This window comes from Phymastichus coffea, unplaced genomic scaffold, assembly GCF_024137745.1.
Source record: "Phymastichus coffea isolate CEN01 unplaced genomic scaffold, Cenicafe_Pcof_1.1 PCOF00010, whole genome shotgun sequence".
NCBI lineage: Eukaryota > Metazoa > Arthropoda > Insecta > Hymenoptera > Eulophidae > Phymastichus > Phymastichus coffea.
The window spans coordinates 3,344,157-3,370,990 of NW_026706821.1; the positions used below are offsets into that span (position 1 = coordinate 3,344,157).

Here is a 26,834-nt window from a genome sequence, read left to right on the forward strand (position 1 = left end):
CAAGGATATCCGCGTTAAGAATCAATAAAATCTATACCATATCGGACTAAATTAATAAATAAAGATTAATACTTCTGCCAAATGAAATAAACCGAAAGCCTTTGCAATAACCGAAAATATGAATAATAAAGAAAGGATAATAAATAAATAAATTAACAACAATAATAAAGAAACAAAAGTAGCGCATAAATATTTTACATAGATTAGTTAAATAATAAAACTGTAAAAGTAACCAAATAAAATAAAAACAAAGCAATGAGATTAAAATGAAAAATTTAGCTAAAATTCAAACCTTAATGTAAAATAATTTAATTAGCGTAAAACGTCATTTAAAATGCCATCTAGTCCTGGGTTTGTTCCAGCGTTTAATCTTCTAGCTGCGTTCTTCAATTCTTGCAGGGTGAATGGTTCTTCCGGTGAACCACTTGCTTTATTTGGGAAGCTTGTCCGAGTTTCGCCTGCTGGGAATAACTCTGTGTGAGTGTATGTTTGTGTGTGCGTGTGTGTGTATGTGTTTGTGTGCGCGTGTGTGTGTGTTGTGACGGTAAACGTCAAATTAGCGCTGATAACCTAACTTAATTGCTGCCTGGGAGGGCAGCACCTGCCGGGGGGACGAAATTCGTAACGAAGGAATTCGGCACGCGAGCAGACGGAACGCGCGCGATTGAAACCGAACTAGTGAAGCTTTGACCACCGACACGCTCGTGCGCGCTTTCGCGATCTGCGATAAACAGACAAAAACATTACCGCGCAGTGTGTGATTCTGTCGTTTTCTCCGTACGCCTGCAGTAATAAGGTAAGCTGGCCAGCTTAATCTCGCGATCGCGGTTGCATGGTTAACAAATAAATTATCGTTTCCGAAGCGTGCATGTAATAGCGCTGTTAACAAAGCGCAGCGAGCGTCCCGACACTGTGCGTTGTCGATGAGCGAGCGTCGATGTAAACAAACACGCGGGCCGACCTTATGTAGTATTTGAGTGATAATAAAAGGTTCTGTTCGTGTTACTAACAAGTGTTTTTCGACTCGCTCACACCTTACAGCTTCCACTCAATTTATTATAGGTTATTAAGAATTACTGGTTGACTGACGCCTATCTTCACATGCTCTCCGGACTGCATTTTGAGCATAGATAATTACTTTCGCCCTTTGGTTTAATTGCGCGAATAAAATATAATTAAACGGTTTTACCCCGTTACAGTGTGTATGTGTTTAATTATTCACAAAGCCTATAGTTTCGAGAACGGCAATCGAGAGAGAGGGAAATTTTACATTTAATATTGTACAGAGATTTTGGATCAACGAAGACCTTCAAGATTAACTGATTGTTTATTTTATTCAAGTGTTGATTGAATACACGTGACCTTCAAGGTCATTAGTTTTATATTTTGCGTTACTCAGGAAGAACGACGTGGAAGTAGTAAAATTTGTTTCTTTTAGAGTGCTCAATTTATCTAAGGCTCCTTGCCTCTTACGTTCTGGATGCTAGATTTATGTGAGTCGTCTCTCTTTCGTATTTGATGACTAGCATTGATCAGTACAGCATTTTATTCCAAATTCGAAATAGATTTGGAGTAATAAAAAAAATTTTAATGAGGGTTGATACATCTACGATCCTTTGTCGCATTTCCTAACTTTCAGATAACCCCTATAGAAGTAATCTAAAGGTGTTAAGTCAGGTGACCTAGCCGGCCATTCAGTTGTGTTCCTTCGTTCTATCAACCAATCAAAGAATACTTCATTTAAGTGAGGGCGCACGCTTCTTGCTAGCGAGCTGGTGCGCCCTGCTGCAACTCTATCTCTTCGAAATTGTCTCCAGCTATCTCTCTAATTACAGGAATTATTTGATTTCGAAGTAAAGCAATATCTGGAATTATGTCTATTTAACGTTCCATCAAGTTCGAAAATTGCTTCATCTGAAAAGGCTACATTGATTGTAATGATAGGATCACCATCTGTGCGTGCCATCATATCTTCACAAAATTGAACGCGACGATCGAAATCGTCTTTATTCAATGTGCAAACAAGTTTTGGATTGATGAATGACATGAAATTTTGCTTTTTACATGTTGCATACAGAAGATTTACTAATTTCGTGCTCTGGAGAGGCTTTGTGGGTGGAATTGTAATAAAAAAAGATCGCGTTACTTTTACTCATTTGATGCTGACCTTTTTCTGCCTGATCGAGGTAAGTCTTTCACATGGCCGAAATTAGCAAATCTAGTACATTGAAAAAATAATTTAATACTATGGTAAAGCATCTTTTCTAACTTATTTAGGTCTGCTCTTTTCAAATCCGATATCAGATCAACGCAAAAATAGTTTAAACAATATATTTTCAATGTTTTTCAACAAAAAATGTAAATTTTATTTGTGGATTTTTTTTTGAAACGTAAATTTGAGGTCGATAAAATGATAAAATAATTCTACTAACTTACTATGGTGATCATCGATAGTTGCTCTTGAGATGTGAGTAGCTCAACAATTTGTTTTGGTCATAATAAATAAAGGTTGTATATATGCGACGTCATTTGCATAATGTGTTCTATGTATTTACTCATCGAGAATGCATTTATATGAAAAAATCATAAGTACATAAGGTGTTTCGTTTGTCCAGATTGCATCAAGAATGGTCCCAAAATTAGGGTCCAATGAATTTATAGGTTTGATAAGGTCCAAATCACGGTTTTTCATTAGAAATACTCAGACTTCATAAAAAGTAACTTTCGCACTTCCCGACGCTTTCCTGTAAATTGTCTCCAAATTGGGCCTGATATGAATATTAGGTTAGGGCCTATAAGGTCTAAAAATGTTTTATATTTATATTGCGTACCTATCATCTTAGAACTTTGCAGGGGCCGGGCTCTGCCATTAATATTTAAGGTTCTAATAGGCAAGGAAAGGCGGTGCTAATTTTCCCACAGAGACTAACCGCGCTGATCAGGAAAGGTTTGTGGGGATAAGATTCACTCGCAATTAAATCTTATAAAACATGATCTCTTTTAATAGTAGATAAGCAATGTATGTTCCGGGACACAAAGGAGCCGACAAAAGATGCCGCCAATGTATAAGGGATACGTGTATGTTCTGGGACACAAAGGAGCCGCCCGATGAAGGTGTCACGGTAGTGATACCTTTTAATTTAAGGTGGGACCCCATGCTGAGTGTTTAAAGGGCATTTGATATACCTTTGACAACTCCCGCGTGCCGCCAATGTATAAGGGATACGTGTATGTTCTGGGACACAAAGGAGCCGCCCGATGAAGGTGTCGCGGTAGTGATACCTTTTAATTTAAGGTGGGACCCCATGCTGAGTGTTTAAAGGGCATTTGATGTACCTTTGACCACTCCCGCGTGCCGCCATTGTATAAGGGATATGTGTATGTTCTGGGACACAAAGAGGCCGCTCGATGAGGGTGTCGCGGTAGTGATACCTTTTAATTTAAGGTGAGACCCCATGCTGAGTGTTTAAAGGGCATTTGATGTTCGTTTGACACCTCCCGCGTGCCAGTGGGCCACTTCCACAGAGCCCTCCCCCCCTCCTCACCCACCCACCTACCTAAGAGGTTGTTAAGGTACGATGCTGTAGAAGTCGGTAGGGTGTTTGGTAAACTATATGATGGTCTCTCTCTCTCTCTCTCTCTCTCTCTCTCTCTCTCTCTCTCTCTCGCTCTCCTTCGATAGTAGAGCGCTTATGCTGGCTGAGTGTGGACCCTCGGAGAGGGGCTAGCGTCTCTAGCTTGCTAGACGCGTACGTCGTATAGTGTGGATGCCGTTCTCTCTCTCTCTCGCTCTCCTTCGATAGTAGGGCGCTTAGTAAGCTTATGCTAGCTGAGTGTGGGCCCTCGAAGAGGGGGTAGCGTCTCTAGCGTGCTAGGCGCAGCCACCACCCACCCACCCACCTCTTACCTTTCGTCTGACTACCCCCTCTTCAACCTACAGTGCCAAAACCGCTGCTTTCAGTGCCACCATAGTGCTTAAAAGCCGTGCTCGATTGGAAAAGAGCGTAGTCTTTCGAGACAGCCCGCTTCACTAGGTTTCTTAGCAGTGACAAGCAGTAGTAGTAGTAGTAGTATTACTTTTTATCCTATGCACATTTTTATTACAATGGCTTCTATTTCTTATTTTAAAATTACAGTACGCGATTTATGTAAAGCCTATTATAACTCAGACGCTAATAAGGATGATTTTATTAGAGTGTAAAATATAATAATTACCGCTTTGAATTCTCTTGAAGAATATATGTTACGGCCTAACTTAAGTAGAGCTATACGACAGAGATGTCAAACATGCGCTACTCATTTGAATTCAATCGAAATTAATTTAAATAATTCCATAAAAGTCGGAGGAAATGTTAATTCATTACGAGTCATTCCAAACCAAATTGAAGGGGATGGAGTTATTTGGCGTGAAATAAATTCAGCATTTTAAAAACGTATCATTACTGCATTCATAACCAATCAAGAACATACAGATATAAAGTCATTCTTAAAAGCAGCAAATAAACTATTACAACTACAAATACCAAAATATCTTTCAATTCATAATACTCTAAAAATAAATATAGAAATGTCAGCTTAATTTACCGTAATAAAAGATAATGTAGAGGACATTCAAGTAAAGTATTTCAACACCGAAAATGTTTCTATTTATAGAACGACAGATCTTTAATTATGGTTTACAGAAAATATTGAAGATGTTATACTTAGAAATTTAGAAAAATTTCAAGAAAAAGATTCCTGTTGGACATTAAAAACTATCATCGGTATTACTATTAATATAAATAAATTTAATCCTTTCAATCCTGGCTCATATATTTAACTACTAAAACAAATAGCAGATAAAAAAGCAACTATCAACGTTCAAAATACAGATAATGAATGTTTTAAATGGGCTGTGCTTGCCTGTCTTCATCCAGCTAGATTTCATAGCGAAAGAGTTCAAAATTATATGCCCTTTGCGAATGAATTGAAATTCGATGATATAAACTTTCCTGTTGAGGTAAAGAATATTCCTAAATTTGAAAAATTAAATAGTATTTCAATAAATCTATACATACTAAAAAAATACGGTTTTAAATTCGAAGTCTCACTATATTATATATCAACCTTAAAACAAGATAAGCATGTAAATCTTTTGTTACTACAAAGCCATTATATTGATGAGAATGAAACAGAAAAATCTAATAGATCAAATAACAATTATAATTTCAAATTCAAATTCCACTATGTATGGATTAAAAACTTATCTGCTCTTGTTAGAAATCAAGTAACGATACATACTGCACAAATTTATCTCTGTGAACGCTGTCTCTACTATTTTAATAATAAAGAAAAATTGAATATTCATGAGACAGATTGTTCAAAATTAAATAAAGATAGAGTTAATCTACCTAATTTTCCTCTTCTGAAATTTAATCATTATGATCTAAAAGAAATAGTTCCGTTTATTATCTATCCTGATTTAGAGTACTTATTGAAACCAGTAAATAATGGACGATCCTTCCAAGATCATGAAGCCTTTAGTGTGGGGCTTTATATAAAATGTAGTTATGATGATTCCAAATCAGTCTTTAAGATGTGTAGAAAAAAACTGAATGACGAACAATCGCCCGCACAATGGATTATCCAACAATTTCAGATTTTGTTAGATGAAACGGATCAAATATATAAGAATGCAATAGAAATGAATCTTTCATGGCGTAATCAAATGGATTTCAAGATGAGCAAAGTGTGTCATATTTGTAGAAAATATTTTCAACGTGATGAAACAATAGTTAGAGATCATTGTCATTTGACGAGCCGATTTATAGGTGCTGCTCACGCATCCTGTAATTTAAATTATAAGAATCCTTATTTTATATCAGTCGTCTTCCATAACCTTACTGGATATGATTCTCATCTGATAATAAAAGAAATAGTTACTAGCTCTGATCTTGAGGGAAATGTGATTGTTTTAGCTGAAAACAAGGAAGGATATATAGCTTTCACAAAACACGTGGACGGTAGTACTATAAATTTTCGATTTATTGATCCGTTTCGTTTTATGCCATCATCTCACGAAAAACTGTCTTCATACTTAACCAAACTAAATATCGTAGAGCATGAATTCAAGATAGATAAATATACAAAAACACAAATAGAATAATTGAAGATAAAAGGCGTTTTTCTATATGAATATGTTAACAGTTTTGAAAGATTAAAACAGACTGAATTACCACCTATCGAAGATTTTCATTGTCAATTGATAGATAGCAACATCTCTGAAGCTGACTATGAGCATGCTCAAAAAGTGTGGAATGCATTTGACATCTTTGATTTAGGACAGTATTCTGATTTATATTTAAAAACTGACGTATTACTCTTGGCCGATATTTTTGAAAATTTTCCTAAAACTTGTATGGACGCGTATCAACTCGACACAGCACACTATTATACTACTCCTGGATTAACATGGGATGCTATGTTAAAGTGTACAAAAATTGAGCTAGAACTTTTAACCGATATAGACATGATTTTATTCATCCAAAAAGGTATTCGAGGAGGTATTAATCAATGCTTTAATAGATACTCAAAAGCTAATAATCGATATACGGGCTCAGAATATAATGAAAAAGAACCTAGCAAGACTTTGATGTACTTTGATGTTAACAATTTATATGGATGGGCAATGACGCAATCATTACCATATAAAAATTTTAAGTGGGTCTCTAACATCGATGAGCCTCATTTTTCCAATGTTTCCGTTAATAATAAGGTTGGATATATTTTAGAAATTGATCTAGAGTATCCAAAAGAACTCCATGACGAACATAAGGATCTTCCACTTTGTCCTGAACATAACACACCACCTGGATCAAGACAAAAAAAACTTTTAACAACACTTGTAACGGGGTTGCTTACTGTTTAATTATTTTTATTCGCGCGAATTTATTGAAGGGCGAATGTAATCTATGCTTAATACATAATCCGGAGAGCATGGGGAAACAGGTGTCAGTCAACCAATAGATCTACTAATCTACTAAAATGAGTGGAAGCAATATGGAATAAGCGAGTCGAAAGCACTTGTTAACAACACGAACAGAACCTTTTATTGTCTATCAAATGTTACATTGGATCGGCCCGCGTGTTTGTTTACATCGACGCTCGCTCATCGACAACGCACAGTGTCGGGACGCTCGCTGCGCTTTGTTAACAGCGCTATTACATGCACGCTTCGGAAACGAGAAATTAATTGTTATGCATGCGATCACGATCGCGAGATTAAGCTGGCCAGCTTACCTTTGTTTGACCGACGCTCGAAGATGACACCAATAAGTCGCACTCGGGAAAGGGCTATTGTTTGTTTGTGTCGCGGGTCGCGAACTTATAAGCACGCGACTTCGCCCTCGATGGCGAAACCTCATGCACGCACTAGCGTTATCACAGCGCACGGTGTTTTTGTCTGCTGGCTCAAGCCTTCGCCCTCAGGAGCTACACGGCACCTCGGCTGCAACGGTCCTTGGAATTCTCGTCTGGATGCTTTGCAAACGGAATTCGGCTCTGGTAACTCGGGTAGCGACAGCTGATCTCGTACACATGGGCGAACTCGTTGATAGACAATGCTTCACTGGTTCAATTTCAAGCGCGCGCGTTCCGTCTGCTCGCATGTCGAATTCCTTCGTTACGTTCCTAATCTTCCCAGTAGGTGCTGCCCCCACGAGCAGCAATTAGGTTATATTATTAGTGCTAATTCCACGTTTACCGTCACATACTGTATAATAAAGAACGGTATGGTATTCATTATAGAGCGCTAAGGCAGGCTATTAAATACGGAATCAAAATAAAACAAATACACAGAGCACTTCAGTTTAATCAAAAGCCGTGGCTTAAAACTTATCTAGATTTGAATACAGAAAAATGAAAGCAAGCTAAAAATGAATATGAAAAGTTATTCTATAAACTCATGATTAATGCAGTATACGGAAATACTATGGAGGATGAAAAGAAACGAAAAGACGTTAAATTAATTAGTGCATGGAGTGGCAGATATGGAGCAGAAGCACGGATCGCCCAACCCAACATTCATAGTATTTCAATCTTTGATGAAAATTTAGTAGCAATACAGTTATCATGGACGTTTATTAGTATTAAAAAACCAATATATATTGGACTTTGTGTGCTAGATCTCTCAAAAACATTAGTATATGACTTCCATTATGGCTACATAAAAGAAATACTACCTCATAAAGCTAAATTACTTTATACTGATACAGATAGCCTCGTATATGAATTTCAAGATGTCGATATATATGAAATAATGAAAGAAGATATCAATAAATGTGATACATCAGATTACTCAGAAAATAATCAGTTTAATATGCCGTTAGTTAATAAAAAAGTTCTCGGTATTATGAAAGATGAATGTTCTGGTAATATTATGAGAGAGTTCATTGGACTTCGCAGTAAAATGTATAGTATACTAATAGAAAAATATCAAGCAATAAAGAAAGCTAAAGGCGTAAAAACACATACTGTCATAAAAACAATAGATCATGAAGATTTTCGAAACTGTTTATTGGATTTAGAAATTATTAGGCGTGAGCAATGCAATATACGAAGTGTATTGCACCAAGTAAGAAGAGAAAGAGTGCAGAAAGTAGCACTAAGTCTATATGATGATAAACGATGTATATTCGATAAAAATCCTGATACAGTTCCATGGGGTCATTACAAAACTATTGTAACGTCAAAGCTTAAAATCAAGAGTGCGGAACAACGAAGGAAAAGAAAGATCATAGAAATGGAAGAAAATCCTCAAGAAAGTTGTAAGCTTCCTCCAACGTCCGATAGAAGTCGCTTAGAACAGAGTAGTAATAGTAAGGCTCAGTTAGAAAAAGACTAAGGATAGAATAGTGAGCGAGTGGGGACAACGGTAGAGTGGGACAACGGCAGACATGGCGACTGAAGTCGGAGGCGTATGGGCAATGGAATCCTATGAGAATTTAGTCAAGTGGGGATAAGGCGAAAAGAGAGGAAAATTACGGCCGCTCGAGTTCTCAGAGAGGGGACGCATGGTACAAAACGGAGAATACACCTCAGTCCGTCGCAGTTATTCAGCAGTAGGTTGAAGCAACAGCAGTAGTTTTTCTTCCTAGTTCTCCTATTCGACTTCTAGATTTTCTCTTAAAAGTAAGTTTCTTGTATATGAGTAGCTCTCTAACTATATCCTGGTTGTATTAATTATTGATTGATTTTTTTTTAATGTAGAATGGATTTTTCATGAATTAACAAAATAGCCAAATCAGCATTCTTACCTAGAAAAACAATGTCGCAATTAGAAAATAACTGCACCTACATTATTATTATTATTTTTTATTATTATTATTAACCAGAGTATAGTACAAAATATTACAACAAGTAGTAATAATTATACAATTTTACATTACAAATTTGTAACCCGGCAGAGGATAAACCTGTTCGCTGGTCTGGTATTTTAAAACTACTAAACACTTAAAGAAAATTAAGAAAAAAATAACAAAAAAAAAACAAAAAACTTAAAACTAAGAGTCAGTTTGTATAATAGATTATAATATTTCACAGATGAAACATGGCTTAGTATTGGTAACAAGAATGCTTCCTATAAAAGCTTACTTCACCAATATCTTCGATTTTGTTCTTCTATCTCCAATATCTGATTAACATTTGTCTGGCCGTTACGATTGTCGTCATTGATGCTTTCATTTTTCTTGCGTATGATATTCTTTCGTATGTATTTAGTCTAACAGGACAAGTAAGTCCTGTAGCACACGTGACTCTATAGTGAGGGAACATTTCAGTATGCTGTCTATGTGAATCACATTTACATGTTGCTGTGAATATTATGTCATCTAAGACTATCAAATCTTTATATTTAGGTTGTTGTTCCAGTGAGTATAATGAATTAGTGAAAGTTTGATATCCTCTGATACCTCTATAAAAGTATAATAATGCTTTATTGTTTCCAAGATAATTGATGTCTCCATAGGTCATTCGAATATTATTTGTTTGTAGAATCGGTTTTCCTGGTGTATTTTTTGGTTTACTTGTTTCTATTTGCATACTTTTATTGTCTGCAATGTCATCTATTTGTTTAAATACTGTTTCTATGGGTTTATATCTTACTTTATCTGTATTTGGTTCTTTGTGATCTTCTTTGTTTTCTTCTTTTATGAAATGTATATGTTTTTTACCAATTAATTGTTTGTATGTGCAATATTCACATTTATTAATGAAATTTATGTTGGTTGTATCTGTTTTTGTTAGAATGTAAGTTTCGTTTCTTTTTCCCTCTTTGAGTCCGTTTTTTTTTGATATGAATAGTTATCCGTTGTGAGTTCCATGCTATGTTAATCACATTTGGAATTGTTTCTATTATTTTTCTGTATTTATCTGATACATTAATTTTTTTCATGTTATATTCAGACATTCGACGATGAGAACGATTGTGATGAAGTGTACAAGTGCCTTGTGAACACAAATATGTCCTTACATCCAAGAGAAACTTATCCTTATCCACATCCACATGAACTTCCAATGCTGAATTTAGACTATCATCAAAGTTCCCTTGTTGCTTTAGTTTGTAATATATTTGTTGTAAATTGTTGCAATGTATTTTGTGGTTCATTGTATTTCTGTATCTAGAATGGATGGCCTTTTATCCATTTTTTTATTTTGTCCTTTATTGTTTTTGTATTGCTATTTAAAGTTTTGAGGTGAGAAGGTAGTTGATTGAAGGTGGCTAAAGCTCTTGTATAGCTATCTTTAATGCTGATTGTTAATTTTCTTTTAAGGGGCTGTATAGTTTTTTTCCTTGTTACGGAATTTTTCTTCAGGAACATATCTTGCAGGTTGACATAGTGATACACTAGAGATTCCAAGGTGAATGTTTGATCTATGTTTAGTGGATTTTTTTCATTTATAAACTTGTTTTTATTTATTATTTGTAATAGTCGTGTTTGTAGAGTTTGTATATATTTGAGTCTTCCAATGTATGCTCCACCCCATGCTATAATACCGTATGTTGTTATGCTATGGAAAAGTGCATAGTAAATCATACGTAGATTATCTGTGCTCATTATCCTAGATAATTTGTAGAAAATATAAGTTAAATATTTTAGTCTATTGTATAGCATGTTTGTATGCATGTCCCATCTCATATGGCTATCGAAATGCACTCCAAGGTACTTAGTGTTATCAACTTTTCGAATGGGTGCACCCTTTATAATTATATGTAGATATGTTGAGTTGCTATTGCAGTTATTTTCAAATGCCATGTATACTGTTTTGTCAATGTTTAGTGACAGTTTATTCAATGCTAGCCAAATGGATATTTTGTTTAAGTATAAGTTCATATTTCTTTCGACTTCATGCCATGTTTCGCCTTTCACGATAATTACCGTGTCATCAGCAAAAGTCAACACATTATCATTTGGTAGCAATTGTAACATATCATTAATACAGATTATGAAAAATAAAGGTCCCAATATTGTACCTTGTGGTACGCCAATGTTTACGTCTTGATATTGACTACATTCACCATTAATTTTAACACTTTGTTTCCTATTACTTAGATAGCTTTTGATAAGTTCATACGCACTACCTCTAATTCCATATCTATAGAGTTTTTTGAGTAGAATTTTGTGGTCCACCTGTGTCAAAAGCTTTCGCTAGATCCAAGAAAGTTGCTGCTATTGATTTACTTTTGTCTAGTTGATTGCATATTGAGTTAGTTAGGTAGTATAGGGCATTTTTGGTGCTAAGACCTTTTCTAAAACCAAATTGTTTATTAGAAAATAAATTATGTTTGTTGAAAAAACTTGTAATCCTGATTTGTATTAATTTTTCAAAAATTTTGGCGATATTTGATATTAAAGATATAGGTCTATAGTTTGTTGGTAGATACTTCTCTTTAGTTTTGTGGATAGGAATAATTTCAGCACTTTTTAATTCGTCAGGCCATATTTCTTTTTGTAAGCATAAATTAAAGATATAGGTCAACGGATCACTTATATGGTTTATTATCATCTTTAGTACCTGAGTGTTGATGCCGTCAGATCCTCCATTTTTGTTGCCCATTTTCCTTATTGTTTGTTGAACTTCTATTCTCTTTGTTAAATGTAGAAAAATACTGTTGTTGTTCATAGATGGTAGAGTAATGTTACTATTTATTGGTTGTCTAATATTATCACATATCTGTTTGCCTACTGTACTGAAAAATGTATTCATTTGTTCTGCAATGTCGTTTGAGTTTGTAATTTTATTATTACCTATTAATAGATGATTTATGTTATTGTTTTTTTTGGTTTTCTTCCCAATTTTGTTGTTGATTATTTTCCATAGTTTTCGTGGATTGTGTTGATTTGTTTTGATTTGATTTTTTTCATATTTTTCTTTAGCTAGATCTATGGTCTTTTATAAAGTTTCTACATAGTTTTTATATTTTTCTCTTTTTGTTGCATTAATGGGATCTTTTTTCCAATTATTATAAAGTTTTTCTTTGTGTGCACATGATATCATTATTGATTTAGTTATCCAATTACTTCTTGGATTCATTTTATTCTTATTGTGTTTATTGTTATTAGATGATGCCGTAATACATGTTTGAATTTGTTCTATTAATTTGTTCGTAGCTAGATTAGGGTTTTTATAATTTGTATGTCAGTCCAAACAGTTCTTTTGCTTTATTTTTTAGTTTAAAATAGTTTATTATTTTGAAATTGGTTTTTTGTGTACATTTATAATTATTCCTTAAACTCATCATTATTGGGTAGTGATCATTGAAGGGTACGTTGAGGACGTAAGTGTTATATTTGACTTTTCCTAGCCTAACATAGAAATTATCTATACATGTACCTTTGTTAATATCAATATTGGATGGTCTTGTTATGGTATGTAGTCCAGGGCAATATCCATTTTCTAGCAGTACTTGTAAAAAATCTTGATCTAGTATTTCTTCACTCAATATATCAAAATTAAAGTCTCCCATTAAAATATTGTTTTTATATTTTTTGTTTATTTTCAACAATTCTTTGAGATTCAATAGGAATTCAGATTTAGATAAATCATGAGATCTGTAAATTGCAGACAGCACCAAATTTTTGTTGTTTTCTAGTGTAATATTAGAGTTAATTATTTTTAATTTATCTATTTCAAGAAATTCTGTAATTTCGGTGATTTCTTCTTTCATATACGAAACAACTCCATCTGATTTGTTTATTTTACTTTCATTGTAATATATTTTATAGTCTGGAATATTGAACATTTCATGATTGTCTAAATTCCATGTTTCTGTGCATACTATTATACATGGTTTTTTTTCGAGGTTCTTCAGAAATACTAGTAATTTATTGTAATTTTTTTTTAGGCTTCTGATGTTTATACAAAGAATGATATTATTTTCTTTACATATATATTTATTTAGATCATCAATATTATCTGTTTTATGTTCATTTTCAAATATAATATCATATAAGCTGTTATCCATATTGTAATATTATAACGAAATTAAGATGGCTGAATACTCGTTATGGATTCAGTGTTGTTATAACCGTAGACGACGAATTTGAAATTTTTCTACCTAAGCGACTAACCTTAGCGTTAGAAAAAGACGAAGATATGTTGAAAAAATTATTCGAGACTATGGAAAAAAAAGGAGTTGTTTATTTACCATCGAGAAGGCTCGAATTTTGAATTTAAAAATTATTCTAGTATAATGTGTAAATGTATACATAGTAAATAAATTTATATTTAAAATTTTAATTATGTCTTTAATCCTAATTTAATTATCCCTTCAAATCCTTTTTTTTTGGAGAGGTTGAAGTAATTACTTATGCTTTCTTTCTGTCGAGTTTCGACTTGGTGTAAAGGTCTCATAAGCAATGTTAGTAGCGGATGCACCTCACAGGTGAGAGCCGTGGTTGGGGGTCTCACTATTCCCTAACAAAAAATAAGAAAGAGAGAAGGGGGCGATTTCGGCGGCTCGAAAAGCGAAGTAGTGGAGTTATATTCTAAAATAGCGATAAGATGTTAATAGGAATACCATTCTGTTCGAAGCATTGGTAAGAAGAAGAAGTAGTAGTAGAAGCTTAGCCATGCCAGCTATAAGAGACAACAGGAGATCTCACTCCTCTTCTAAGCATGTATGGTTTGCGAAGAAAGTTAAAATACATCATCTTCCATACGTAGAAAAAGACTCTTGAAAAGGTATTTGGGAACAGATAGCACGAGATCACGAACGTTTCCAAAGACGTATTGCTCAATTGAATAAAGTTATATCACGAGTATTACTCAAGAAACGTATATTGATGATGAATAGAATGCTTGGTCCTATATTAGAAAATCATCACACTATATATATGTTAAATAAAATGGAAATCTAATTTAAAGTAGAGGGAGGCGATTGTGGCGGCTCGAAAACCAAAGTAGTGGGGAAAGGTTTTAAGGTTTTTAGGAAGAGCTGTGAGCCTCGAAGAGCTTCATTCTGCCTCAAGAATCGAGTAGCAGCAGCAGCAGCAGCAGCAGCAGCAACAGTACAAACAGCAGTGAGAGCAGTAGTAGAAGTAGTAGTAGTAGAAGTAGTATTAGAAGAAGAATACGTAACATTCTAGATCTCTTTACCTACAGCAAGATGAATTTTGAAATGTTGAATAACATTGGAATGAAGTTTTTCGATATACTTCCTGAAAAAAGTCAAAATGAATTGCATGAAGATGAGAAGTATCTAATAACATTCATGAGACAAGATGAATTGATACCAAACAAAAAATACGTTCTTGGTCTAGTTGAGCTATTAACATTTAATTCAATACCAAACATTAACGTTGATTATAATAAATTTTACATTGAAGGTCAAGAAGCTATTACTTTACCGACTGGTAGCTACGAAATAGAAGATATTGAAAACTTTCTCAAAGAAGCATTAGCACCTAAAGGTATATCGTTTAGCCTGAAACCAAATAATAATACTTTACGTAGTGTCATTCAGAACAGTCAAAAAATACATTTTGAACCAGAAGATTCTATTGGATCAGTTTTAGGCTTCACTAAACGCACGCTCATTGAAAATGAAACACATAGTTCTGACTTACCCGTCACTATACTCAAAGTCAATGCTTTACGTGTAGAGTGTAATATTACTACAGGCTCTTACATAAACGATCGCAAAGTACATACTATACATGAATTTTTCCCAGCAGTTCCACCTGGATATTAGATTATAGAAGTTCCCTCTCACGTCATTTACCTTCCAGTCACTGTGAGGAGCATTGATCATTTTCAAATTCGTATAGTTGATCAAGACGGAAACCTAGTTAACTTTCGAGGAAAAGTCATCTCAGTGCGAGTACATATAAAGACCATATCTTCGTAATGGGTATCATTTATAATATAAAGAGCGGCCGAGGCTGTATTAAAAGACAAAAATGTCGAACAGCGAGCTATCAGACCGCTCACACCTCAGAACATTCGATTTCTGAAAAGCTTGAGACTAGAAGTCGTCGGAAATCGTGGAAGAAAATATTGTGCATATTATTGTGTTGTATAAAACAACAACAACAATATGGAGGGAATTCTAGACATTCATTCAGCTGTCGCTTTCGATGAGTCTATAGCTTATTATGAAGTTCATGCGCATCAGCCTTATTCATTATCATATTTCAATAATAGCGATGAAATTCATATAGCAAGTCAACATCAAGCTATTCCTTATCTCTGCTTCCATCGCGCAGTATGAATCATATTTGTGGTAGATTAACCTAGCCGGACGGTACTACGTCAGTGGAGAACACTTTATTAGTCAACAACGCCCTCTGTCATTTGTTCGAGGAAATACGATATGAAATAAATGCTATTGAAATTTATAAAGTGAAAAATGTAGGCTTAATAACTCTCATGAAAAATTGGCTTTCACTCAATCGATGTCAGAGCTCTATCGCTGAAAATGTCGGTTGGAATGTTGATAACAATGAAGTTTTAATATGTAATGCTCTAGGTTTTTTTGATATTACTATACCTCTCAGTATGTTTATGGGCTTTGCTGAAGATCATCGAAAAATTGTAGTCAATGTCAAGCATGAACTTATTCTCACAAGATCAAGAGATGATTTGAATGCTATTTTGTGTGCTCCAATAGGGAATCCTGCTGCTTCAGAAAAATAAAAAATTACTTTAACTAAGGTTGAATGGTTGATGCCATATGTGATGATTGCAAACAAAGGAAAAATCAAATTATTCAATCAGATTGGACGAGATCGTGCAACTACAATGAGTTATCGTACTTGGAAAATATATGAGTATCCAAAAATACCACGTATATCAAAGCATGTTTGGAGTGTTAAGACTTCCAATCAATTGGAAAAGCCTCGCTTTGTTATTTTAGCTTTTCAAATTAAACGTAAAAGTTCGGCGAGTGTTAATTCTAGTAATTTTGATCATTGTAATATTAGTAATGTGAAGCTATTCCTCAATTCACAATGCTATCCGTATGGAAATCTCAATTAGAATATCAATCAAAATCAGTATGCTGTTCTCTGCGATATGTATACTAATTTTCAAAATGCTTATTATGGTAAAGAAAACGAGCCGTTACTCAATAAAAAAGATTTCATTAATAAAGTGCCGCTAATAGTTATAGACTGTTCCAAACAAAATGAAACATTAAAAAGCGCGCCAGTCGATGTTCGCCTAGAATTTGAAACTCGGACTGATTTTCCTGAAGATACTGCAGCCTACTGCTTAATATTATACGACCATATTGTACAATATAACTCAATTAGTAGCGATGTTAAAAAATTGGTTTGAAATTAACAAGACATTATGTAATCAATGTATACAATGCTTTTCAATAAAAAAGAAAGTAAATTATACGAGTTGTGTTCAAAAAGTAAGGTTACTTTACAAATTTCACGGGCAACGTACTTTCGATTAACGATTTTTTTGTTTTGTTATGTTGGTACTCTCTTCCCGAACATCTGTACCAAGTTTCAAGTGTATAGCATTTTTTGTTTAGTTGTGAGAGGCGTAAAGGTTATAAGTGTTTTGCGTTCTCGGCGATTTCTTGCTATCGAAAAATATGGATTTGCATCAAATTTTGTGTAAAAAATAAAATAAAGTGCTCCGAAACACTTGAAATGTTGACGGTGGCATACGGTGAAACTGTTCTGAGTAAAAACAATGTTTACAAGTGGTACAAACTCTTCCAAGATGGCCGGGAAGATGCTAATGACGAGCCTCGCTCTGGACGCCCAAGCACGTCAACAACTGATGAAAACGTTCAAGCAGTGAAGAAAATTATTCTGGAAAATCGTCGAATTACTATCAGAGAAGTTGCTGAGGATGTTGGTATATCGCTTGGCTCGTGCCATGAAATTTTTTCTAACGTTTTGGGCATGAGACGTGTGTCGGCGAAGTTTGTTCCGAAATTGCTAAATTTTGACCAAAAGAACCGTCGCATGAGCATCGCTCAAGAACTGTTGAATGACGTCAACGACGACCCAGATTTACTCAAAAGGGTCATAACTGGTGACGAATTATGTGTATATGGTTATGGTATCGAAACCAAAGTCCCATCGTCCCAATGGAAGAGCCCAGATGAGCTAAGACCGAAAAAAGCACGCCAAGTTTGATCAAATGTCAAAGTTTTGTTCACTGTTTTCTTCGATTACCATGGCGTGGTGCATCAGGAGTTCTTACCATATGGACGTATGGTCAATAAACAGTATTATCTTGAAGTTATGCGCCGTTTACGAGAAGCAATACGAAGAAAACATCCAGAATTGTGGAAAAACAATTCATGGCTTTTGCATCACGATAATGCCCCTGTTCACTCATCTTTGCTTGTGAGAGATTTTTTGGCAAAAAACAACACCACAATCATGCCTCAGCCACCATATTCACCGGATTTGGCCCCATGTGACTTTTTCTTGTTCCCAAAACTAAAGAGACCTATGAAAGGACGGAGATTTGCAACGATTGAAGAGATAAAGACTGCATCGCTGGAAGAGCTCAAGGCTATACCGAAAAGTGCTTATGAGAAGTGCTTTGAGGATTGGAAAAACCGTTGGCATAAGTGTATTGTATTGTATCTGAGGGGGATTACTTTGAATGGAACAACATAAATATTGATAAATAAATGAATATTTTTTCTTAAAAATACAAAGTCACCTTACTTTTTGAACACACCTCGTATATATTGTTGGAATTTAATAAAAACTACCTATGATCTGTAACGGGGAAGGTGCCGTTTAATTACTTTATTCGCGCAATTTCACCGAAGGGCGCGCGTAATTACCTATGCTCGATACGTTAGTCGGAAAGCAAGAGGGAAACAGATGTCAGTCAACCAACTAACTACAAATGTGAGTGGAAGCAATACGGAATAAACGAGCCGAAAGCACTTGTTAAATATCACGAACGAAAGCCTTTATTGTCTTCTCAAATCATCAGAATCGGCCCGCGTGTTTACGTTTACATCGGCGCTCGCTCGACAACAACATGCAGTGTCGGGACGCTCGCTGCTCTTTGTTAACAGAGCTATTACATGCACGCTTTGAGCACGAGGAATTAATTATTACGCATGCAATCGCGATCGCGAGATTGAGCTGGCCAGCTTATCTTTATTTAGCAGACGTTCGAAGACAAGAATGCATGATTTGCACTGCGGAAAAGTTTGCCTGTTCTTTCGTCGCGGCTCGCGAATTCGCGCGCACGTGGTTCCGCCCTCGATGGCGAACCTCACACACACTCTTGCTGTCGCGGGGAATGACGCTCTCCTCTGGCTCAGGTCCGCACTCGTTCAGGCACTTCAATCCTGGATCGCGATTTTGGCGGTTTCTGTATCTGTTGCTGACGACGTGACTACCGGGGAATACCTTGATGGTTAGTGCTCCACTGGTTCAATTTCAATCGCGCGCATTCCGTCTGCACGCGTGCCGAATTCCTTCGTTACGTTTTTCGTCTCCCCGGTAGATGCTTCCCCCGCAGGCAGCAATTAGGTTATATTATTAGCGCTAATTTGACGTTTACCGTCACAGATCATACTATGTAGCGACATGACGCCCTATACTTTCGATTGATGAGGTATGGTGACTATGGCGCTCTCTACTTTCGAATAGTGAGATATATCTATATGTAAGCCTATAGGCTTTATATAGAACAAACACGTGCCTCTACTCTCATAACGGTTTTGGGAACTAGTAGAGTTCACAGTAACTTCAGCATCTTTTCAAATAGATTTCGTAATAGATTTTCAAGGCTTTCAAAGTTTAAACGAGACTTTTGTTTGTAAAGAACTCGCATATCTACCATTAGATGTAGATACTGTTCCAGCTGTGTTTTTCTTCGAACCACCACATCATTGGTTTCAACTTCCTTTCAATTGTCGAAAAGTGAATCATTTCTTAGAAACGTGTCATCATGGTTTATTATGGAGATCCGGTCTTATTCCATTTAAAAATTTAGCACTTGTACTAAACAATCATTTAAATAATTCTAAAATTATTATTATTATCTGTAAAAGGATTAAAAAAGAAACAATGGTTACAAAAAATTTTACTTGAAAAGTAAGTATTTTTATTTCTTTTTTTTGTTAGAAATTAAAATCATTATTAATTAAAAATTTTTTTCCTTTTTTAGAAAAATTTTAGAATTTGAAAGCGAGATGAGATGTCCACCAATGAGCGCATTACCTTACCCATTAGAAACAATATGTACATATCATTACAATAAACCAGCTAACTTTGTATGTGCCGTCACAGATGCACAAAGATTGTTTTTATGGATGAAAGCTAGACGGAAGCAATCTGAAATGGAAGGTATTGATGAAGTTGACAATATTACATATGAAAATTGAAATCAATATTTCAATATAGCGATGTCAACTACTGAAAATAAAGATTATAGTCAGACTGTATTATATTCAATGTATAGTTGAATGAACAATAAATTAATAATTAAACGAAAATTCTATAAGTTTTATTAATTAATATTCAAATAAAATCAACTGTGAGGTTGTAAGGTTCCTGAAATCTAATGAAACTACTATAGCGGTTGCTTAGAGAAAGAAAGAGAGAGAGAGCAGCATATAGCTTACCAAGCTATATGCTACTCTCTCTCCAAGGGCCCACATGCCCTACTATCAAAGGAGAGTGAGAGTGAGAGAGAGAGAGAGAGAACAGCATCCACACTATACAGCGTATGCGTCTAGCAAGTTGGAGACGCTATCCCCCTCTTCAAGGGCTATACGGCGTACGCTCCTAGCTAACAGCTAGAGACGCTACCCCCTTTCCAAGGTCTATACGGTGTACGCTCCTAGCAAGCAGCTAGAGACGCTACCCCCTCTCCTCGGACTTGCATCTAGTCAGCATGTTTACTGTGTACCCTACTGTTGAAGGAGAGTGAGAGAGGAAGGGAGGGAGGGAGAGAGAGATATTTTTTTTTTAATTTAAATCAATTTATTTAGTTTAATATCAATACATTTTATTAAATATACAATTTCATTAAATTACAAAAATTTTTTAAATTTTTAATTGTTTTTCCTACCACATGGTTTGGTAGGTCGTGTAGGTTTCCTATTAAAACAAGAAAATACACTAGGTTCCGTGATGCTTTCAATAGATTTTACCTTAGGTACCACTTTCTGCGTGCTCGTGGTATTCGTGGTAGGTAAAATCATGCTGCTGCTGCTGCTGCTGGTAGCGGTGATTGCCGGTGGAAGGGCATTTTCGATGCTACATTTTTCGATGTCTATCCACAGCATCAGTAGCAACATTCATCTAAAAAATAATATTCATTTTTAAAAATTTAGTTATTAATTAAAAAAATGTATTTATCTATAATAATAAATATTCTTACCTTAAAAAATTTCTTCTTTGGTGGAAGAGATGTGAACGCTGCTAACGGAACAGCGTTTACTCATCTTTTTTTGGCTGCTTTTACGGCTGTTGTTTTGGTCGCAGTCCTTGCAGCCTTTTCGGCTGCAGACTTTGCAGCGCTCGCCGTCTTCTTGGCCGCAGTTTTAGCAGCCCTTTCAGCTGTGTATTTTGCAGCCTTTGCAGTCCTTTCAGCCGCGGCCCTTTCGAGCTCAGCGGCCCTCTCGCTTGCGGCCCTTTCGGCAGCAGCTTTTTCGGATGCAGCTCTTTCGGTTGCAGCTCTTTCGGCCGCAGCTCTTTCGGCCGCAGCCCTTTCGACCGCCGCTCTTTCTATTCTCTCAACATCGCTCTGTAACTAAGAAAAAATATATATATATATACTTATTTAAATATACTTATTTAAATATAATTATTTATATATACATTGTAACAGGCAGCCGTTTAGTCTGAAATCACGCAAACGTACCTTTAAATGCGACCAAACGACGCCTTGTTATCTATGTGCTTAAAGCACAGTAACCTACCTTGCCCCGAAGTGCGCCTGCGCAGAATCTTCTACTTTTCCGAGTTGGGTTCCCCCAACTCGCCACTTGGCGGCGCTGTCGCTCCTTGTTAATAGCGCTCGGGCGGCCGCCGATGGAAACGCTATTACCGATTCGCCTCTATTAATCTCAGCGAGCTCCGTGCTACGCTACCGGCGAATTCGAATGAAACGTAAACACATATAGGCGCGACCTCCGGACAAAGGAAAAACACAATAACGGAAACTCGTTTGAATAGTAACCAAGAGATGATTTATTTGATAAAATCAATTACACGGGGAATCAGCCGAGAGTCTAACGCACGCACGCGTGACTGACAAAACGCGCTATTTGAGAGAGAGAGAAAAACCGCGATTGCCGCGAACTACCTGCTCGCACGCAAAACAAATTCTTCGCGCTCGCTGCGCGGATTCGCACGCCAAATCGTTATAACAATCAAAAGGGGAAGGTGCACCTACCGCGAGGATGATGTGGATACGGTGGCCAACCGTATCCGGACGACGAATCGTTAAAACGCCGCTACGCTGCTCGCTGCACCGCCTCTATGCTGTTATTGCTGTTGCTGCTGTCGCCACTGATATTGTTGCTGTTGATGCTGCTGCTATAGCTGCTATTGCAGTTGCTGCTACTGCTATTCCTGCTGCTGCTGCTGCTGCTGCACCTCACCGAAGCCCGCACTCTCACCAGGATCAAACAGTGCACGAAAAACTGAACGGCTCGGAAAAATACGGAGGTTAGGCGCACGAACTGACTGAGTGGCACAGTCATACTAGCGCTCGGAGCCTCCCCTCCCGGTCATTGCCCCTTACGCGCTCTCTCTCTCTCTCTCGCGAACCGAACGCGGCTCACCTCGCTTAGCCGCTTATTACCTCGCGCGAGTCCTACGATTTTCGGCAATCGTTGCAACATACCTTTATAACTACTTCTAATATATATTGAATATGTTGCCTATGCCACGGCTCCGTCACGATTATATTTAGCTGAAAAGAAAAAATAAAAAGATTAAAAATAAATATATTTGTTATTATATAAAAAATGCTTACCACTCTTAAAATCGCAATCAATAAATAATAAAATATGCTAGTCGGTAAACTAGCTAGCAGGATCGGCGGAGTCTAAAAAAATAAAAAAATTATTATAAAAACTATCTTGAATAATTAGTAGAATATATACATAAAATACTTACATTAACCATGAAAATAATCATGGCATTTATTATACTAATTATTTGTGTACTATCCATTTCTTTAATTTTTTTTATAAAAACCAAAGAACAGTTACTAAAAAATACTAAATGCTTCGTCGATGAATTCTTCTTGAACACTACCGAACGATTGACTCCGGAAAAGATTTTCGGAAAAATCAGGATGATTCCTACTCTCCAAAAGAAACTCTAGTCAAATTGATAAAAATCTTTAAAGGAAGAAAAACATTGATTTCGCTTTAGACGCTCAGCATGTGGGGGATGTTGACGCAACTAAACAAGACTAACTTAAAAAAAACCTTATCTTTAAGGCAAAAAAAAGCTTAGACGCTAAGTCGAAAGTTTCCTAAATTAAATGTGACCCTTAAAAAGGATAGTGCACGCTGCTAGAACGCATCTTCATTTAAAAAGGAACATCGATTGTGCTTTAGACTCTTAGCAACGACTTCTACAGCAACCTACCTTAACAACCTCTGTAGGTGGATGGGTGAGTGGGTGAATGGGAGGGGGGCACTGTCGAAAGGCCCACTGGCTTCTGTCTCAGGAGAGACAGAATATATACCTTATGCATTGGCGGCGCATCTTCAATGCATAAGCTACATTGATTACCTTTTAGATTCTCAGCGGGAGGTGTCAAAGGTACATCAAATGCCTTTTAGACACTCAGCATGGGGTCTCACTCTGTCGAAGGGGCCCCATAAGCTACATCGACTACCTTTCAGGTACCCAGCGGGAGGTATCAAAGGTACATCAAATACCTTTTAGAGAGAGAGAGAGAGAGAGAGAGAGAGAGAGAACAGCATCCGCACTATACGGTGTACGCGCCTAACAAGCTAGAGACGCTACCCCCTCTCCGAGGGTCCACGCTTAGCCAGCATAAGCGCCCTACTATCGAAGGAGAGCGAGAGAGAGGGATAGAGAGAGTGAGAGACCATCATATAGTTTACCAAACACCCTACTGACTTCTACAGCATCCTACCTTAACAACCTCTGAAGGTGCGTGGGTGGGTGGGGGGGGGGGGCACTGTCGAAGGGGCCCACTGGCACGCGAGAGGTGTCAAACGAACATTAAATGCCCTTTAAACACTCAGCATGGGGTCTCATCTTAAATTAAAAGGTATCACTACCGCGACACCTTCATCGGGCGGCCTCTTTGTGTCCCAGAACATACACATATCCCTTATACATTGGCGGCATCCTTTGTCGACTCCTTTGTGTCCCAGAACATACATTGCTTATCTACTTACGCCAAATCAACACAAAATATTATTTTTAATAACATCAAATGGCTCGGGCCAGGGCGCTCGCTTAACGCAAATAGCGATAATAAAAAGGAACTCACGTGAGCGAGTTCGCGCAGCAGTCGTGTCTATTATGTGGAAATCCGCGATCACTTTATCTAGCGAGAGCTGGAGCGACAGAGAAATTAGATGCTCAATAGAGCAACCCATTAGGCATCGACGGTCCGTTAAGGGGGTATCCCTCAATAGATCGCAGAAAATCGACGAATACTTTGGGAATTTTTTAAAAGAAAACTATTCAATATTTTTTCATGAAATTTAGACTGTGTTTTATTGAAATTTGAACAAATTAGAAAAAAAATTTTTTAGAGAAATATTGTAATAAACAAATGTGCATTACTCGTTCAAAGTTATAAACTTTTTTGTTTTTTTCCTTTTTGGCGGTTCAAATCCTGGCTTTCCAATCACTCTGAAACATACAGAAAACATTTTTTTAGTTTCATTAGACATATTTCTCGTCGATGAACCTAAATTTATTGCTCGGAAAAATTATTTAACAAAATGGCGGACTTTAAAAAAAAAAATATATTTTTTTGCAAAAAAGCGGTTAACAAACAATATATGACAGAATTTTATAGGTACATCGACGAGATTATTTAATTTCCGTTCAAATGGTATTTTTTTTTTTAAGTTGAAAATTCGCTGAGTAAGAGCGCCCGCCAAATCGACAAATCGAAAAAAAATGATTCGGAGATAAACGCGTTTAAAGTTTGCGGCAGGCGAAAACGGCATTTGTTTTCATACTCACAGCGAATAAAATTGGTTTTCACTCAATCAGCAATACCAGCACCATAAAGGATACCTTCTTCTTCATCATACTGTTGATTTGACTTCGCAGCTTTTAGTTTTTTAGCAGTCCTAGCTGCTTTTGTGGATTCTTGGCTGCGGATTTCTTGACGCTTCACGCGCTCATCGTCTGCGCTCTTCGCGTAGTTGGCTGCGGATAGCCCGATCTTGAACTGCAGCGATTTCATAATTCTTAGTACACCATAGAATCCGTCATTGAAGAGTACAGCAGCTGTATGAGCGGCAATTTCAACAGTTTTTGGCCCACAGTGTAAATGCTTCGGAGCTAATCGCCAAATGACTGAGTTGAAACTTTCGTTTGCATTTTGCGTGTAGCCACCTAAGCATCTTTTCAATAAATCATCTTTCGATAAAACTTGATAAATCGGGATTAAATGTTTTTGTACATCTGGGTGTAGTGGAGCTGGATGCTCATAAACATTTGCTCCAACAATCTGTGCTGATTGCCAGTCACACCAGCTATCTACACCGGCGGGGCAATGTTCGTGCATCGGATTTTCGTCAGTCGAGCATAGATGATAATAAGTCGCCATAATAGCATTCTTCATATCTTCAACAGAGTTAACATTTCTCCTGATTGCCAAACCGTAGTACTGAGACAATTTGTTTATAAGACTACCCGTTAATTTGCCTTTTCCGCCTAACTTTTGGGTTTTTTGCACATTTCGTAATCTTGTACCCATGCGTTTTTGCACGTGGCCAATGCACTCAGCATTTTTGCAGCTCAGGAGAAAACAAATTCTGGAAGCATCAGGTATATGTTCGAGAATGCGATCGTAGCCGCCTTTACTCAGACCGATTCCAAACTCCATCAACCCAGCAAATAAATTTATCCCCTTCATACCTATGCCTAGCAGTCTCATAACAAAGACTATTCGTCGATTCACTTCGTAACCGTTATTTATATACGGGCTTGTATCAATAGCCGTTGTGCCACACCTGCACGTGAGTACTAATTTCCATCCAAAGCCTGTTTGCCGCATTTGTTCTTCAAACTCCACATGCCCCTTACACTTTTGGCAGCAGAGAGTTTGTGAAAGTGTAAGAAACAGCGTCATAAACTCTATTAAGCGATATCTATGACTAGCGTTTACCGGAACATCTTTAAGAGCCGCCGATGCCAATTTTCTTGCACTTGCACTGATGCCTACTTGCTCGCCTTCTTTAGTTGAGAATTGATTACCGCGGAAAGATCTTCGTCTCTTTGCGGCACGATAGCCTTCTTCTTTTTCTGAGTGCTTGAAGAAGCCGCGACGGCGAATCGCGACTCACGCGTTCAGAAAGGGAAAGAGCTGCAATTAAAAATATATGGTGGGGTGCAAGTGTTTCTATTTGAACCCCCTGATATAATGCTCTTTATTCAAGTGGCACCCTTTCAGTTGTAAAAAAAAATTTTAAACCAATCGTTTTATGTTGGCTTTTTCTAACGGCGATAATTTTTTGAATACTAAATATTTTTTTTTAAATAATTAGATAATTAAATTGAACGCTGGGAGATGATCGTTGCACTCTCTATACTTTTCTAAATTTATTGATCATGTTAAAAACTAGCAGAATTCGAAGAATCTGATGCTGGTGAAGGGAATACGAAAGAGTTGGAAAAAACACAAAAAGAAAAAGCTTTGAAATCAATGAATAAAAGGCACAGTCTTTAACAAAGTGACTTATAAATTACATTGAAAATTGTAAAAAAAAAGCTTAGTTGAAATATACAATTTACTCTCAAGTTCTGTAAGATACTCTTATAAATTACTGAGACATATAAAACGGAAAATTTGATGCTTTGTACAAACGATTATAGATCAATTGATAGATTTCATGTTTATATGTGTGACTTGTGTGGAAAGATAAGACATTTTTTTGTAATTATTTGAGAACATCAATGAGACAATGCTTTTACAGAAAAATATAATAATTGTAGAGTACATTTCTACATTAGTCAGTTGATATATATATATTCTTTACAGTTAACATGCTGCATCAAATTTTACAGGATTTTTTATAAAACTTCAAGTTATTTCACCATTACGAAAGCATTTGCTCTATATTTTTATTTTCATTTGTCAACATTCAAAGTTGTATCTTTCAATTTTTAATT

At 36.4% G+C, this 26,834-nt stretch overlaps 1 protein-coding gene across 2 annotated transcripts in view; it reads left to right on the plus strand.

Moving 5' to 3' along the window:
* The window catches only part of LOC131671528 (alpha-soluble NSF attachment protein), a 336,818-nt gene that overhangs the window by 79,014 nt on the left and 230,970 nt on the right, over positions 1–26,834 (plus strand). The gene's annotated exons all lie outside the window — the stretch shown is intronic.